The 16,740-nt window shown below is 43.4% G+C and overlaps 1 protein-coding gene across 2 annotated transcripts in view; it reads left to right on the top strand.

The window, feature by feature from the left end:
• Positions 1 to 16,740, top strand: part of TACC1 (transforming acidic coiled-coil containing protein 1) — a 114,605-nt gene that overhangs the window by 12,197 nt on the left and 85,668 nt on the right. The gene's annotated exons all lie outside the window — the stretch shown is intronic.

Here is a 16,740-nt window from a genome sequence, read left to right on the forward strand (position 1 = left end):
ACGAACCCGTGTCCCCTGCATTGGCAGGCGGACTCTCAACCACTGCGCCACCAGGGAAGCCCGGGTCATCTTTTTTTTAAAAAATTTTCTTTTAATTAATTTTTATTGGAGTCTAGTTGATTTACAATGTTGTGTTAGTTTCTGCTGTACAGCAAAGTGAATCAGTTATACATATCCATATATCCATTCTTTTTTAGATTCTTTCCCCATATAGGTCATTACAGAGTATTGAGTAGAGTTCCCTGTGCTATACAGTAGGTCCTTATTAGTTATCTATTTTATATATAGTAGTGTGTATATGTCAATTCCAATCTCCCAGTTTATCCCTCCCCCCTTCCCCCTTGGTAACCATAAGTTTGTTTTCTACATCTGTGACTCTATTTCTGTTTTGTAAATAAGTTCATTTGTACCATTTTTTAAAGATTCCACATATAAGCAATATCATATGATATTTGTCTTTCTTGCAAGAGGGTCATCTTGTGGCTGGTAGCAGGCTTCAGATGACTCACCTCATCCAATATGTTTGCAAAGATGAACTGAGATCAAGACGGGCATCAGGGTAGGCATTTATATATATTTGTCAAATGAATGAGTGAATCAATCAATCAGTCAGGATGGTATTGAGGGAGAAGGGAATGAAGTCCTTCCACTGGTGGAAGTTTATTTGGGGTAGGGCATAGATTTGCTTAGCAGTGATGGCTGGGGAGAGGTTTTATGGACAGATTCAGCCAGAGCTGAACTTCAGGACTGGGAAATGTTAGGGTTAAGGCTAGTTTACATAGCACTCTTTATCTATAGAATAAAATAGAGTGATTGCTGGCAGGCTGCTAAGTACTACGGTTTTTCCAACTACAGGTGGTTTAACTACAAGATAATGGGACTCTTCTTCTCCCCAGTTTAATAACCAGAATATTGATTAGTATTTGCTTTGGCTGAGTCTTACAGAAATCCAAACTTATAGTGGCTAAACAACATGTAAGTTTATTTTTCTTTCACATAAATGAGATCTGTAGGTAGGCAATTCAGGGCAGGCTTAGAGGTTCCAAGGTGTTATGGATTAGCATCCTTCAACCTCAAGTTGAAGTATGGCTGCATGAACTCAGCTATCCCATCAGCATTCCAGCCAGCAGGCAAAAGAAAGAGCCAATAAAGGGCTCACCTCCTGTCTTAGTCCGTTTGGGCTGCTATTACAAACTATCACAGACTGGGTCATTTATAGACAACAGAAATTTATTTCTCATAATTTTGGAGGCTGGAAGTCTGAGATCAGGGCGCCAGCATGGCTGCATTTCAGTGAGGGCCCTCTTCCTGGTCCATAGCTGGTGCCTTCTAGCTGTGCCCTCCCATGGTGGAAGGGGCAAGGGGTCTCTCTGGAGCCTCTTTTTTAAGGGCACTGATCCCATTCATGAGGGCTTTACCTCCATGATTTAAGCATCTCCCAAAGTCTCCACCTCCTAATACCATCACCTTTGGAGGTTCGGGTTTTAACCTATGAATTTTAGGGGGATACAAACGACCATAGTACCACCCCACTTGCCATGAATGATACTCCTTGGAAGTTGAATTTGACACTTTTTTTTTTTTTTTCTTTTTTTGCGGTACGCGGGCCTCTCACTGTTGTGGCCTCTCCCGTTGCGGAGCACAGGCTCCAGACGCGCAGGCTCAGCGGCCGTTGCCCACGGGCCCAGCCGCTCCGGGGCATGTGGGATCTTCCCGGACGAGGGGCACGAACCCGCGTCCCCTGCATCGGCAGGCGGACTCTCAACCACTGCGCCACCGGGGAAGCCCTTGACACTTCTATTGTCATCCCATTGACCAAAACTTAATTACATGACCACACCTAAGTGCAATGGAGACCGGGAAACATAACTTTTATTTATAATACGTAAAAATCAGCTTTTTTTGGTTTAAGAGAGAGGGGGAGGACAGATATTGGGGAATATTAGTCTGTCACCCTGAGAGATTACACACTTATTCCAGTTATGCAATGAAGCTCCTTTTGTTCAACTCCTTTGGTCCTTATCCCTTAAAATCATCTTCAGGGCCCATAGTAAATTATTTTCAGTATTCTAAATCTTTACCCTGGGGAGGTGAATTTGATTTTTGAAAGCAGGCCAGGGTCACTCAGGACAACTGTGATGAGTAAGGTGGGTGATAAAGCTGAGAATTACCATTTCATAAGAATGAGATATGGGCTTGTATATTTGGATATTATAGGCTATACTGGGCATTAGGATCATTCCTACAGAAAACAACTCTAGAACCCGGACATAATACATAAAGCGATTCACTGAAGGTACTGAAGAGGGAACAGAAGTAGGTAGATTCTGGTGTTGCATGTAGCTTGGAGAAGAGGAGATAAGGAGTCATACAAGTAGTCCCTCTGCCTCGGCTTTTAGTGCGGGGCTAAGTGTAGTCCACACAGTGGCTTGTGTAATAGAGACATCCATGAAAAACTCCCGAGCCCTGCTGTTCTGGAGAATGAGAGAAGTGAAGCCAGGAGATGATGAATGCTGAAAAAGTGGGGGAACCCAGAAAGGAAAGAGCCAAAGAGGGGATCCCTACACCAAATCACTGGCCAACCCCTGAACCACACATGCACAGAAAACACTCAAAGCAGCTCAGCTACACAGAAGGTCTGCACTCAGACTGGAGCTGCCACCCCAAGAAACAGGGTTTGGAGTTCAAGCCCAACAAGAAAATTATCTGCTAAAACAAAGGAAAAACAACTCTCACCAGAGAAAAATAATGGAATCTGAAATCTCCACAGCTTAGTATTCATGATGTCCAAGATGCAGTCCAAAATTATCCGACCAATGGATACTAATAAACTAACACTAATATTAGTCTCTAACATCTGAAAAATCAACATAATTCAAAAAATTAATAGAATATAGAGGAAAACCAATATGATTATTTTAATAAGTGCAGAAATAGCATTTGTCAAAATTCAACACCCATTTATCATAAAAAAAAGTCTTAGTAAATTATGAATTAAAAAAAAAACTTTTGGGACTTCCCTCATAGTCCAGTGGCTAAGACTCCGTGCTCCCAATGCAGGGGGCCTGGGTTCGATCCCTGTTCAGGGAACTAGATCCCACATGCTGCAACTAAGACCCGGCACAGCCAAATCAATACATAAATAAAAGTATTTAAAAAAAAAAAAACAACTTTATCGGGCTTCCCTGGTGGCGCAGTGGTTGAGAGTCCGCCTGCCAATGCAGGGGACGTGGGTTCGTGCCCCAGTCCGGGAAGATCCCACAAGCCGCAGAGCGGCTGGGCCTGTGAGCCGTGGCCGCTGAGCCTGCGCGTCTGGAGCCTGTGCTCCGTGACAGGAGAGGCCACAACAGTCAGAGGCTCGCGTACGGCCAAAAAAAAAAAAAAACAAAACAAAAACTTTCTCAACCGCATCTACAAAATCAGATAGCTAATGTACTACAATGTGAAGGATTTTATGCTTTCTACCTAGGATCAGGAACAAGGCAAGGATGTTGACTAGTTTTTTTTTAACATTGTATAGAAGGGCCTAGTCAGTGCAGCAAGGCAAGGGAAAAAAAGTATACAGATTATAAAGGAAGAAGTAAAATTGTCTTTATTTGCAAGTGATATCATATAGAAAACCCTAAGGAACACCCAAAAAAGCTATTAGAAGTAATAAGTGAGTTTAGCAAGGTTGCAGGATACAATATACAAAAGTCAATTGTATTTCTATATACTAGCAACTAACATTTAGAAAGTAAAATTATAAAACAACTCCATTTACAATACCATAAAAACACTTAGGAATAAATTTGGCAAAAGATATGTAAGATCTGTAGGCTAAAGGCTACAAAACATTATGGGAAATTCAAGAACATCTACATAAATAGAGAGCTGTACCATGTCCATGGATCAGAAGTCTCAAAATTGTTAAACTGGCAATCCTCCTCGTATTAGTCAATAGAATCAATATAATCCCTTTGGAAATCCAATCACTGGGATTTTAATTTTTTTTAATTTAATTAAATTTTTAAAAAGAAATTTATAAGTTTATTTTGAAATTTATGCAGTAACACAAAGGACCTGGAATAGTCAAAACTATTTTGAAAATTGAGAACAATGTTGGAGCACTTACACTACCTGATTTCAAGAACAGTATGTGACTCTTAAGTAGTAAATCCAGTGTTTTGGGGTTTTTTTGCGGTACGCGGGCCTCTCACTGCTGTGGCCTCTCCCGCTGCGGAGCACAGGCTCCGGACGCGCAGGCTCAGCGGCCATGGCTCAGCGGCCATGGCTCAAGGGCCTAGCCGCTCCGCGGCATGTGGGATCTTCCCGGACCGGGGCACGAACCCGTGTCCTCTGCATCGGCAGGCGGACTCTCAACCACTGCGCCACCGGGGAAGCCCAGTAAATCCAGTTTTAATCTTTGGTTTATAAAGTGGCATTTAAATAATTTCCAAAAAAAGGGAAGATGGTGCAGCTCTGAGATAAGCATGTAACTTCCCAAGTTGGCTACTTTGAAGAGTAGTATTCATTTGGCATGATTGCTGGGGAAAAAAAAATCCACTTTGAGCATAAGCTTTGTAATAAAGACAGAACTGGGTTTAAATACTGAATATACCACTTTCCTTTCTACATCTCAGTTTCTTCATCTTAAAGTGGAGTGCACAGTGTAAAAATTAAGGAAATACAGCATAGAAACTAAGCTTTATGTTATAGCTCTGGAACGAGCCTACGTGGGTTAGAACCTGGCTCTGTTGTTTTCTAGCTGTGTGGCCTTAGGTGTGTTTAATCTTTCCATGCTTCGTTTTACTCTTTGTAAAGTGAGTATACTAAAAGTACCTACCTAAAATGTTGTGATGAACTAAATGAGTTAATAAATCTAAAGCATTTAGAACGGAGTTTGGCACATTAAAAAGTGCCCAACAAGTATTACCCACTATTATCCTTTCCCAGTGTTATGAGGACTAAATGTGGTTACTTTTGTCAACCACCAAGCAGGGTCCCTGGTATCCAATAAATATTAGCTCCCATCCCTCCTTAGAGCATAAGTAGCATTCTGAGGGTAGGATTTGACACTGAAGGGTGTATTTTGCTATCTCGGAGACAATCTTGAATTTCAGTCTCTTAAATTTTCTTTCTTTACTCTTTTTTTCAATGTTTAAAAATGCCTTACTGACAGAATCACAATGCACAAAGGGAAACCTTAACACTGGATATCAAATACTACCCCCTCTGGACCCCATCAGGCATTTTCCCGGAACAGCCTTTGTAAGTTTACTTCCCAAAGACAAGAATTCCCTTCACTGTCTTCACTCCTCTGGTTACCCCTGTCTCTGTACCAGACGAGGCAGCAAAAGCAGTAAACACAAGCATCTTAGTAGAGATGCCCTTTGGGCCCCTGTAGACCATCTTTCACATTATTGTACAGACTCCTTTTCCCCCTCATTGTCTCAGTTTCTGTGCACCACAACAAGATGTGGGCTTCACTCTCTTCCTCTTCTTTTAAACCAGTTTAGTGATGCTATCCTGTGCCTTTCCGCACAAATATTGGATTGGACAAAAAGTTCGTTCAGGTTTTTCCGAAAATCTTACAGAAAAACCCGAAGGAACTTTTTGGCCAACCTGGTAGTAATAAAACTCCTCCCACGACCCATCTTGTCTACCCGGTAAAAAGAAAACTTTCCCATCCTCATTTCCCTCTCCCACTGCTTCCCCTCCCATTTTCCCCTTGGAATGACCCACCTTTCTCCCTAGGAAGGGCTGAATGTTCCTCTGGAGGGGACCACAGCTCTTGACAGGGTTGTGTTTGCATTCTCAATGACACTTCAATCACATTGCCAAAGTATTCCAGGTAGAATGTGGGGAGAATTTGAACTTTTAAATTATCTGCCAAGAGTCAACTTTTCTTCAGCTATTTGAAATCCTTCCTACAAAACCTCAATGCTCAGTCTCACTATACTGTTACTAATTAATGTTTATTTTCCCACCCTCAAATATTCTGCTTGTATATGTCTACAACGCAGCAGCATCCTGAATCCTGGGAACCTTCTGGCTATAGTAGAGTGAAGATAATGTATAAACAGAAAGTCAAAATTTGACCTAAAAAAGAGAGATCTGTTGTAAATATGTCTGTATTAGGGGTTTCCCGTCCTTTCTGGAAACATTAAAATGTAGCCATATACATCTTTACTGCCTGTAGCTTCCATTCAAGGGGGACGTTAACATTCCACGCCATTCTGTGTGCTTAACCACTGGCTCGTTCATTCATTCGGCAAATATTTATTATATATAAGCCAGGATACAGGCACTGCGCCAGGCACTAAGCTTGGATACAGAGATAAGGAAGCTTTCTTGCCCTTAAAAAGAACTCATATCCTAGTGGAAAGACAAGTAAGTGAAGAGATCATTACAAAATAAGATTGGTAAGTGCTATGTTATAGGAATTAACAAGTGCTATGGGAGCAGTGGGAAGGAAGGTGATAACGTGTGTACGATGAATGCACTTATCAACAGTTATGAGTATGTACTAGGTATGTGCTAGGTATGTTGGGGGAACAGTGAAAATGAAACAATGAAATAAATTCCCCGTCTTCACGGAGTTTACATTCTAGTGAAGGAAACAGGCAATAACAAAAAAGTTGTAAGACCAGGATGCAGGATAGTGTTATGGAAGGGAGTATGAGTTGTGTCTGGAAGGATAAATGGGTGTTAAAAGAGAGCGTTCTTCTTCCCACAAAAAAAACGAAACGCTGAGGTGAAGGAGAGATGGCTGGAGGGGAGGGAAGTGGGAGGTGGGAGTGGATGAGAAACAGCATGAAGTATTCTGAAAAGGGAGTATAAGTAGGTGGATCACAGGTGTATGAGTAGGTGGATCACAGGTGTAACGGGAGGGACAAGGTGCGTTCCCCCCCTCCCGCAAGACAGAGTTCGGAAGAGAATTCATTCATTGGTTGTCAGAACCGGAAGGGACATTTAAGAGGTAAAGAATGATCACACTCCCTTATTTTACAAATGAACAAAGCAAGACTCGGGGAGGGAGCAGTAACTTGTCCCAAGTCACCCGGCTAGTCGGGGACACGACCAGGATTCCCCCAGTTTTCTGCACAACTCCGCGGAGGCCTCTGTGCGGGACTAGCGGCCGGGGGAGGCCGCGCCGCGGGAAGGCAGCCCGGGTCAGGGATACCGACACACACCGCCCCCTCCCGGGGCTTCTCCGCACGGCCGCCCGGCGGGCCTCCTCCCAGCCGCGCCCCTTCCAGCCTCGCGCCGGGGCGCGCCGGGCGGACAGGGAGGGCGACGGCCGCCGGGCCCCAGCCCACTCCACCTGTCGCCCTCCGCCGCCCAGGGTCTCCCTGGCGCAGTGACCCGCGCGCTCAGCTTCTCCCGCGGGGTCCCCAGGAGGGGGTCACGAGCCGCCGCGCCGGCCGAGCCCTGCGATTGGCGGAGAAGTAGTAGCGTCTCCAGCAACGCCCTTTAGCCGGCTCTCCCGGCGGCCGGGACCCTGAGGCCGAGCTCCCCGGCACCCCCGCCCACCCGCGGCCCCACCCTTCCTCCTCCGCCCGCCGCCTCCTCCTGCAGGGGTCCCGGTCGGGCCGGCGCGCTGCAGAGCACGAGCGGGCGCAGCCGGGGCGCCGCGCTCCGAGCTATGGGAGGCGCCCACTCTCAGAGCCCGAGGGGCCGGGAGCCGGCCGCGGAGAGGCCCCCGAGACCCCGAGAGATCGCGTGAGTCCCAGAGCCCCCCGCCTCCCGCCCCCAGATCCCCGGGCCGCCGTTCGGGGCTTTGCATGCCGGCCGGGGATGGGAGCGCACGGCTCCCGTCCCACCAGGGCTGGGAAGGTGGGGCTCCCGCTGGCGCCCGCGGGGCGCAAGGGCACAGGGGTGGGCCTGGTGGGACATCCCGCCCCGAGCCTCGCCCTGCAGTGCCCCGGGGGCGCTGGGCCACGACCCACAGCGACAGAATCGCGCCCAGGCGGGGCTGCTGTCCCGCGCCCCTTCGCGCTGCGCGGGTGGGACATGGGGACCCCGAGGTTTTCCAGACTTGTCCAAGCAGGAAGACGCACGTGTCCCTAAAGGGCTCAGAAACACTCCAGAGACAGATCTAGTTGCAGGGAGGAGTAGATATTAGAAGGGTTCTCGAGTCTCCAAGATAACGCGGCTCGTGTTGGCCTTCAGGGTCCAGGAATTTGATGCAGTGCTCGCTGTTCGCAAAAACTCCCTCTCTTGTTTGCTCCGAGGGCTTCACGATGATCTCAGAGAAAGGGCTGTATTGTAACAGCAGCAATTAGGCTTTTGTTCTGGGACAGCAACAATTGGGGACACCAAGTACTGAAATGCTCCGAAGGGACATTTTTAGAGAACGTGATTTCGAGCAAGTTGCACGGTTTGGAAGATGGCCTTGCTTCTTATCACAGAGAGGATGCGTCGATAACTATATATTTATTTGAGAACCCAAACGATCTTTAAGCGTATAATTAAAAATGTTTAAAGGGGGTGCGTGTCTTGCAAGTGAGGTAATGTCAAGGAATCCACACTCTGTTTGAATTCAGCCAATGCCAAAGCTATTTAGTTTGAGAAAGATACACTTAGCCATCACATATAGGCAGCCTGGGCCGTGGGAGGGCTTTTTTTGGATTATCTTTTCAAGGCAAAGTATCTTCTGGAATACCCAGATGATAGACGTGTTAGTTGTTCCTTCTTATGTTTACATATGATTAGTAATCTAAACTTAGTTCAGGCATCTTATTAATCATACGAATAGCTGAGAATTATTGAGCACGAAAAATGTGCCGAGCCCTGTTCTAAACACTCTGGGTGTTATTTAATCCCCAAGAACACTGAGTTAGTTTCTATTATTGCCCTCATTTTATTGGTGAGGAAACTGAAGTAAAAGAGATGTGACTCGTCCAAGGTCACAGAGCTAAAACGTGGTGGACCCTGCTTGTCTGACTCCAGAAATCCTGGTGCAGCCACTTCCCACAGGAGAGTTGGGACTGACTTAGGAAACAAACTGTTATCTCAGCTGGCAGAACACACCCCCATTTTCCCCTTTAATTCCTCCCGAATAAGGGAGGAATCTGAATTAGCAATGCTTATGCCTAATGAGCAAAAACTGCCGAAGTTGATTTAACTTTTTAAAAAGTTAAGAGGCAGTGTAACACTGAGATGAAGTTTCAAGTTTTGGTGGCAGATTGCCCTGGGTTGAATTCTAGGCTCTGCTCCTTAACAGCTGGAGCTCTTTTATCTCTTCCTTAACCTCTCTGGGTCTGTTTCCTTGTATGTAAAATGGGAATGAAGACAGTGTCCACTTCACAGGCTGTTCTAAGGATGACATAAGATCATGTATATAGGAATAACAAGTTAGAGTTTTATCTCTGAGCAGTAAGTTGTTTTAGCCAAGGATGACAGCTGACTATTTAATCTTTGTGAGCACGTGGCTGGTGTAGCTCAAAAGTAAACCCTTAAATCATTCTCTGAAAGGATGCTGAAGCAATGAACTCAGGGCTTCCTGTGTAGGATTCAGTTGTCAGGGTGAGGAACCGATTCTTAATTGTCAAATTATCCCGTGCTTTGGCAGTAGGTAGAGGATCTCTCTCTCTCTCTCCAATGAGGTTCTGCATGTGCCTTATATATTTAGCTAAACTTGCCTAAAGATAAACATAAAAGCCATCCTTGGTCTAAACCTGGGAATACCGCCCAGGGATGCCCTATCCTACTGGAGTGAGTACATTTAGAAGGACGAAACGCACGTAGGCAGTGTTGGGAGCGTGCAGGCTTAATGCGTCAGCCCCACAAACCACTTGGTGCAGACCAGCTGCAAGTCGAGAAATATGAGCTTCGATGCCTGTGATGTATATACGTGAAAAGCAAAAAGCATGCTTTTAATCCAAATCCTGGCTCATTCGGATGTACAGCCACAAGGGTCTCCACGGTCATTGTTAATGTCACCCGGCTGCAGATTTCCTGCCGGACACATGGCTGCCATGGATAACCCTGACCTCAAGGAAGTTCCCCTAACTCAGGCCATTGCATTTTCAAAATCTATTGTTCCTTTTTTAAAAAATAAAAATAAATACACGAAAACCTCACAAACGTTGCATGAATACTGGCATTTGTCTTTTGAGGGAGAAAATTATGTTTCAGAGTGTTCACAATTTATATTTCAGAAAAACTTAATCAAGTAGGAAAATTAACCAGACAAATCTGTCTTAACAGAACTCTACTGCGAAATATAAACAGGTATGGATGTGCGTGAAGAGAAAGGTCTGATTTTAAGATAAAACACATTATTATTGAAAACTGTAGCAGTCTACCTTCCCCAAACCAGAGGAAACAAATGAGCCAGCCTTCATTTATACAAAGAGGGCTGCTCACATGGTGATTAAGAGCAGAAGCTGTGGAGTCAGGCTGACCTGGGCTGGAATTCCAGCAAGATGGCTCGCTAGCTTAGGTCAGGAAGCTTTGGAAAATGATCACTTAACTCTTCAGTTGGGCAGATATCTGCATCTTTAAAATGGCAATAATTATCATATCTACCTTATGAAATGGTGTGTATTATTAGTGCAGGGCCTGGTACCTAAGATGTGCTTAATACCTGAGTTACCGGAATTCCCCTACATACAAACGAGTTCCGTTCTGAGAGTGCGTTTGTAAATCCAATTTGTTCGTTAAGTCCAACGAAGTTAGCCCAGGTACCCAACTAACACAATTGGCTATGTAGTGCTGTACTGGAACAGGTTTATAATAGTTTTCACACAAATAATACATAAAAAGCAAACAGAAAAAATAAAGACAACATTTTTAATCTTACAGTACGGTACCTTGAAAAGTACAGTAGAACAGTACAACAGCCGGCATACAGGGGCACGTTCACATCTTTGAAAGTTCGCAACTTGAAGGTTCGTATGTAGGGGACTTAGTGTATTATTAGTACATTCACATGTGTATGTACCTATATATCAGGTGCTACGCTAGATTCTGTGGGATGTATATTTTTGAGTAAGGCTGGATCTCTTCTGAAGGGAGGGTTGACTTGTGTGCTGATTCAGCAAGGCCTCTTGGAGAAGCAAGACAATGGCTTTTTAGAGTTAACTTTTTCCACAATTAATTTCCCTTTTCCAGAAAGAAGCACTATCCCGAGGATGGACCTGTGTTTGGGGATATGGTAGTTTGGTGAAATGTTTGTAAACAATGACTCCTTAGTTGATCATTTTCGGCAATGGGGTCAAAGTGGGTTTCCTAAGAGCAGTAAATAATTTGCAGAGAGGTTTGAAGAATGACATAAAGGAGAACCTATTTTTCAGTAGGGAATATGGCATGTAACTAATTCATCTAGAGCTTGTTGAGTTTGTCCACCTGGGATGAACAATAATGCACTTGTTGTCAATTCTTTCAGTTAAATTTCTAGGCCAGTCTTTGTTTGCATTTGGAATGTATCCTAATGGAATAGGTCGGTGGTGAAGTCAGGAGGAGTTTCTGAGGTCTCGAGTGTTTTTGCCATGAGGTTTTCTGATCATATGAATTACATGTAGGTTCTACAATGTTCTGGAGAACTGCAGGGCCAGTTGGGAACAGTTGAGCCTCTTGATGGACAGACATCCTGACATGAAGAGGGAGGTGCTGGCTTTGAAGTTTTAGACACAGGAAAGCAGGACTCAAAATAAGTAAACTGAGGAAGCAACGCTCTTGAACCCACTGCTTTCAAATTCATATTGTTCACCACCTCCTCACCACACAATTTTTATTGTCATTAAAAACATTTAGGTCCCCAATTGCTGTAAAAAAATTTCAAACATCCATCTAAAATGTTTTGGTGTACAGTTAAGAGAAAGACTTACAGAAAGTTTGTGGAAAAGACCCAGAAAAACCAGCTAAATGAAGAAATGTTAAAAGAAGTGTAGTATTTAGCTTGAAGGAGGGACTGGAGAGATGGTGGAAGTATATAATTTTTAGGGGATGTTGGTGGCGTGTATCTCTGATGAAGCCAACCCAACAGGAAATGGTTTGAACTGCAGGACAAGGGAATTATTTGTGTGTGTATGTTGAGTTTAGATAGCACAACTTCTAGACTGTGAGGGTAGTTGATATACCAAAAAGAGTTAATAAGGGAAGAAAAACCCCTTTCTGCAAATCATTAAAAGGTAAGAGAGATAATCTAACAAGGATTGAGACTCCAAGGGGGTTTGGGTCTAGTTTTGCTCCACAATTTCTGCTCTCTTTTAGCTTCAGTGGCGCCCCACCCCTACCTCTACCCTACGGCTTCTCCCGGCTGGTACAAGTTTCCGTGTTAAAAATCAAGAAGAGAAAGGGTGGGGGGCACAGCTGCTGGTGTCCTGAGCTAGCGAAGTGGGTTATTTAATATCTGAGTTGGCTGGTAGCCAGAGTGGGCTGCAGGGTGTGTGAATTTGTTAACCCAAGGTCAGGAGATGAACTGGTAGCACCCTGAATGGCCATGGAACGTGGAGGTCCATCTTCTGAAGAAGTTCACTCTGGCTCCTATGGGATGCTTTTTTTTTTGCAATTTTTTTTTTATTGTCGTAAAATATACGTAAGATAAAATTCACCATTTTAATCATTTTTAAGTGTCCAATTAAGTTCATTTACAATGTGGTATAACCATCACAACTATCCATTTACACTTTTTCATCATCCCAAAGAGAAACTCTGCATCCATTAAAAAATCACTCCCCATACTTCCCTCCACCAGCCCCTGCTACCTCTATTCTACTTTCTGTCTCTATCTGCCTATTCCTCACATAAGTGGAATCATATAATATTTGTCCTTTTGTGTCTGGCTTACTTAACTTAGAATCATGTCCTGAGGGTTCATTCATGTTGTAGCATGTGTCAGAGTTTCATTCCTTTTTATTGCTGAATAATATTCCCTTGTATGTATAGACCACATTCTGTTTATCCATTCCTCTGTTGATAGACACTTGGGTTGCCTCCACCTTTTGGCAACTGTGTATGATGCTGGTATGAACATTGGTGTACAAGTATCCGATTGAGTCCCTGCTTTTAATTCTTTGGGGGTATTTGCCTAGGAATAGAATTGCTGGGTCATGTGGTAACTCTATGGTTAACTTTTTGAGGAACCAGCAAACTGTGTTCCACAGGACTTTATTCCATTGACCTATAGCTCTATCTTTATGCCAGTACCACACTGTTTTGATTACTGTAGCTTTGTAATAGGTTTTATTTTATTTTTTAAAATAAATGTATTTATTTTTGGCTGTGTTGGGTCTTCGTTGCTGTGTGTGGGCTTTCTCTAGTTGCAGCGAGCAGGGGCTACTCTTCGTTGCAGTGCATGGGCTTCTCATTGCGGTGGCTTCTCTTGTTGCGGAGCACAGGCTCCAGGCATGTGGGCTTCAGTAGTTGTGGCACGCAGGCTCAGTAGTTGTGGCACATGGGCTTAGTTGCTCCACGGCATGTGGGATCTTCCCGGACCAGGGCTCGAACCTGTGTCCCTTGCATTGGCAGGCGGATTCTTAATCACTGCGCTACCAGGGAAGCCCCTATAGTAGGTTTTAAAATTAGGAAGTTTTAGTCCTTCAGCTTTGTTCTTTTTCAAAATTATTTTAGCTCTTTGGGGTTTCTTGAGGTTTGTTTTTGGTTTTGTGTTTTAATATCTCTCTCTCTCTCTCTCTTTCTCTCTGTCTCTGTCTCTCTGAGTTTTTCTTCTTGGCTGGTGGCAGTCAGCAGCCTTCATGAGAGAATGCTGGACCGCCTTCAGCTTGTGTGTGCTGCCCCAGAAATTCTCTTTCCCTGCCCTCCCCTCTACCCCCTCTCCAGCCAGACTTTTCACCCCAAGATATGAACCTGTTTGTGAGTCAGACACTCGGGCACTGAGTATCCAAAGAGGACCCAGATGTGGGGAGGAGCCCGGGAGGGATGGGCAGGAGACTGGAGTCACTGTGCAGGTCAGAGGTACCAAGAGTTGAGCATCAGGGACCCCCCTGTTCCCAGGGGAGAAGCTGACCCTGGAAGGAGTCTTGAAGGATGAGTGAGTGGCCAGGGAAGGGGGGTCAGGGGTGGGCAGGCCAGGTGAGGAAAGCATGGCAGATCGTGGCCCAATGTGTCACGATCCATCCTGTCTGGGCAGTGGGGAGGGTTTGGGGTAGGGTGGGTGTGGAATGGACGGGGGATTGGGAAACAGTGAGTCTGGAGAGGTGAAGAAGAGCTGCGTGCTGGGGGCTTTGTGGCTGGCTGGGAGTTTGGACTTAATTCCAGGAGCCATAGATGATGGTTTGCCAAGCCCTGGACTGAACTGGGGAGAAATATTCTCACCGAGAGGCTCAACCACATGTGGGGGTACCTGTGATTCTCCTCAGCACCTCATCACCCACCCAGGCATCACATCCAGGGCGCTAGATTTTCCTTTTTCAACCTCTTACTTCATCTTCATTTTTGTATATTAGCAATTCAGTAACACATATAAACGTTTTCTTCTTTTCATTTTTCTTGTTTTCCAAATTTTCTACAACAAACACATTTTCCTCTGATAGTCATAATGTACTTTAAAAAAAAAAAGCCTGAAAATTTAGAAAACCCAGAAAACTGAAGAAAATAAACCACTCATAATCTCATCACCCAGAGATGACTGTTAATATGTTGGTACATTTTATTACAGTCTCTTTTTTTCCCAGTAAATATAATTTTCAACAGTAGGGTTATACTATATGTGTTTTGCATTCTGATTTTTTCACTTAACATTATAAACATTTCTCTGTATCATTATACTGAATTTTAAAATGTCATTTTATTGCTTGCTGAATGGTACACTATGTGCATATATTATAATTAATTTAATTTTTCCCAAATGGTTGACATTTAGGTTGGTTGCCGTTTTTGATCATATAAGTAATACAGTTAATAAATATTCTTATAATTCTTTGTGCATCTCTGATTAATAATTAGGACACATTCCTTGAAGTTTAATTATAGGGTCAAAAACGCAAGTATTCGAAAAGTTATATTTTGTTATATATTAGTATATATTGTCAGATTATTCCCCCAAAAGTCATCCCAAATTATACTCCCCCCCCCTTAGCAGTATAGCGTACTTTCCATATGCTCATAGCATCCTTCCCAAGCTAGGCACTATCATTTTCAATCTTTGCCAGTTTGGTAAGAGAAAAATGTGTAATCTTGGTTTGATTTCTTAAATTCTTCATCAGTGAGAGTGAACTTTTCCCCCATGTTTAGTAGCCATTTGTAATTTCTTATGTATTTCTCTTTGCCAGTTTTGTACTAAGGTACTAATTTTTCTGTACTTATTTGTGAGAATTCTTTATATGATGAAGCCAGTTACTTATTGAGCACTTACTAGATGCTAGGCACATGTTAGTCTCTCACATGCATTAACTCATATGATTCTCAAAATAACTCTATAAGCTAGGTGCAGTTTTACATTTCCACTTTACACATGAAGAAACAGGTATAGAGAGGTTAATTAACTTGTCCCAGGTGTCACAGCTGGAGTGACAAAATTGAAATTTAAGTGGCCTCAATCCAGAGACCTACATGCCTAGCCATTTGTCTTATACAAATCTACTAACCCTTGTCCTCCATTTTTGTTTTGTTTTGTTTTGAAGGGGAGGTATTTTTAAAAATTAACCTCTTAATTTAGAACAGTTTCAGATTTACAGAAAATTTCAGCAGATGTACAGAGAGTCCTCATAGATTCCACAAGCAGTTTCCCTTATTATTAGCATCTTATATTAATATGGTACTTTTGCTACAGTTAATGAAACCATCATTGATATATTATTATTAACTAAGGTCCATACTTTTTAATTTTAATTTTTTTAACACCTTTATTATTATTATTTTTAACATCTTTAACATCTTTATTGGAGTATAATTGTGTTAGTTTCTGCTTTATAGCAAAGTGAATCAGTTATACATATACGTATGTTCCGGTACTTTGTTTAGATTTCCTTAGTTTTTACCTGATATCCTTTTTTCTGTTCCAGAACATATTACATTTAGTAGTCATGTTACTTTTTAATATAAATCAACCTATCACGTTTTCCTTTGGGGTTTCTTCCTCGGCCTTTCCCTGTCCCCAAATGAGATAACTCTTTTCTTCTGTTTGTTTCATGATGTCCTTTTCTTTATAAGAAACCATTTACTCGATCTGAAATTTCTAGAATCACTAGTGTAAGATAAGACTCTAACAATTTTTTATAAGGCTCTAGCTTTTTTTTTTCAAAATAGCTAACCAGTTACTCCAGTACTGGTATTATTAAATAATCCTTTTTCTTCCCACCAATTTGTAATACCTTTTTTTTTTTGGCCGTGACATGCAGCTTTTGGGATCTTAGTTCCCTGACCAGGGGTTGAACCCGGGCCCACGGCACTGAAAGCACCGAGTCCTAACTACTGAACCTCCAGAGAATTCCCTGTAATACCATTTTTAAAAATTCAGTGCTATAACTTGTCTTTCCTTCTGTTTAACCCTTGATGGTTTTTCTCTTTCTGTTCTCACTCATTCAGCAAATACGAATTGACTGCTTTCTTATGTTCAGGCACTGTGAATATCCTTTATTATTTATTTATATATATATATATTTTTTTTTGTGGTACGCGGGCCTCTCCCGTTGTGGAGCACAGGCTCCGGACGCGCAGGCTCAGCGGCCATGGCTCACGGGCCCAGCCGCTCCGCGGCATGTGGGATCTTCCCGGACCGGGGCACGAACCCGTGTCGCCTGCATCGGCAGGCAGACTCTCAACCACTGCGCCACCAGGGAAGCCCATCCT

Source organism: Phocoena sinus, chromosome 21 (assembly GCF_008692025.1).
Source record: "Phocoena sinus isolate mPhoSin1 chromosome 21, mPhoSin1.pri, whole genome shotgun sequence".
NCBI classification, from domain to species: Eukaryota; Metazoa; Chordata; class Mammalia; order Artiodactyla; family Phocoenidae; genus Phocoena; species Phocoena sinus.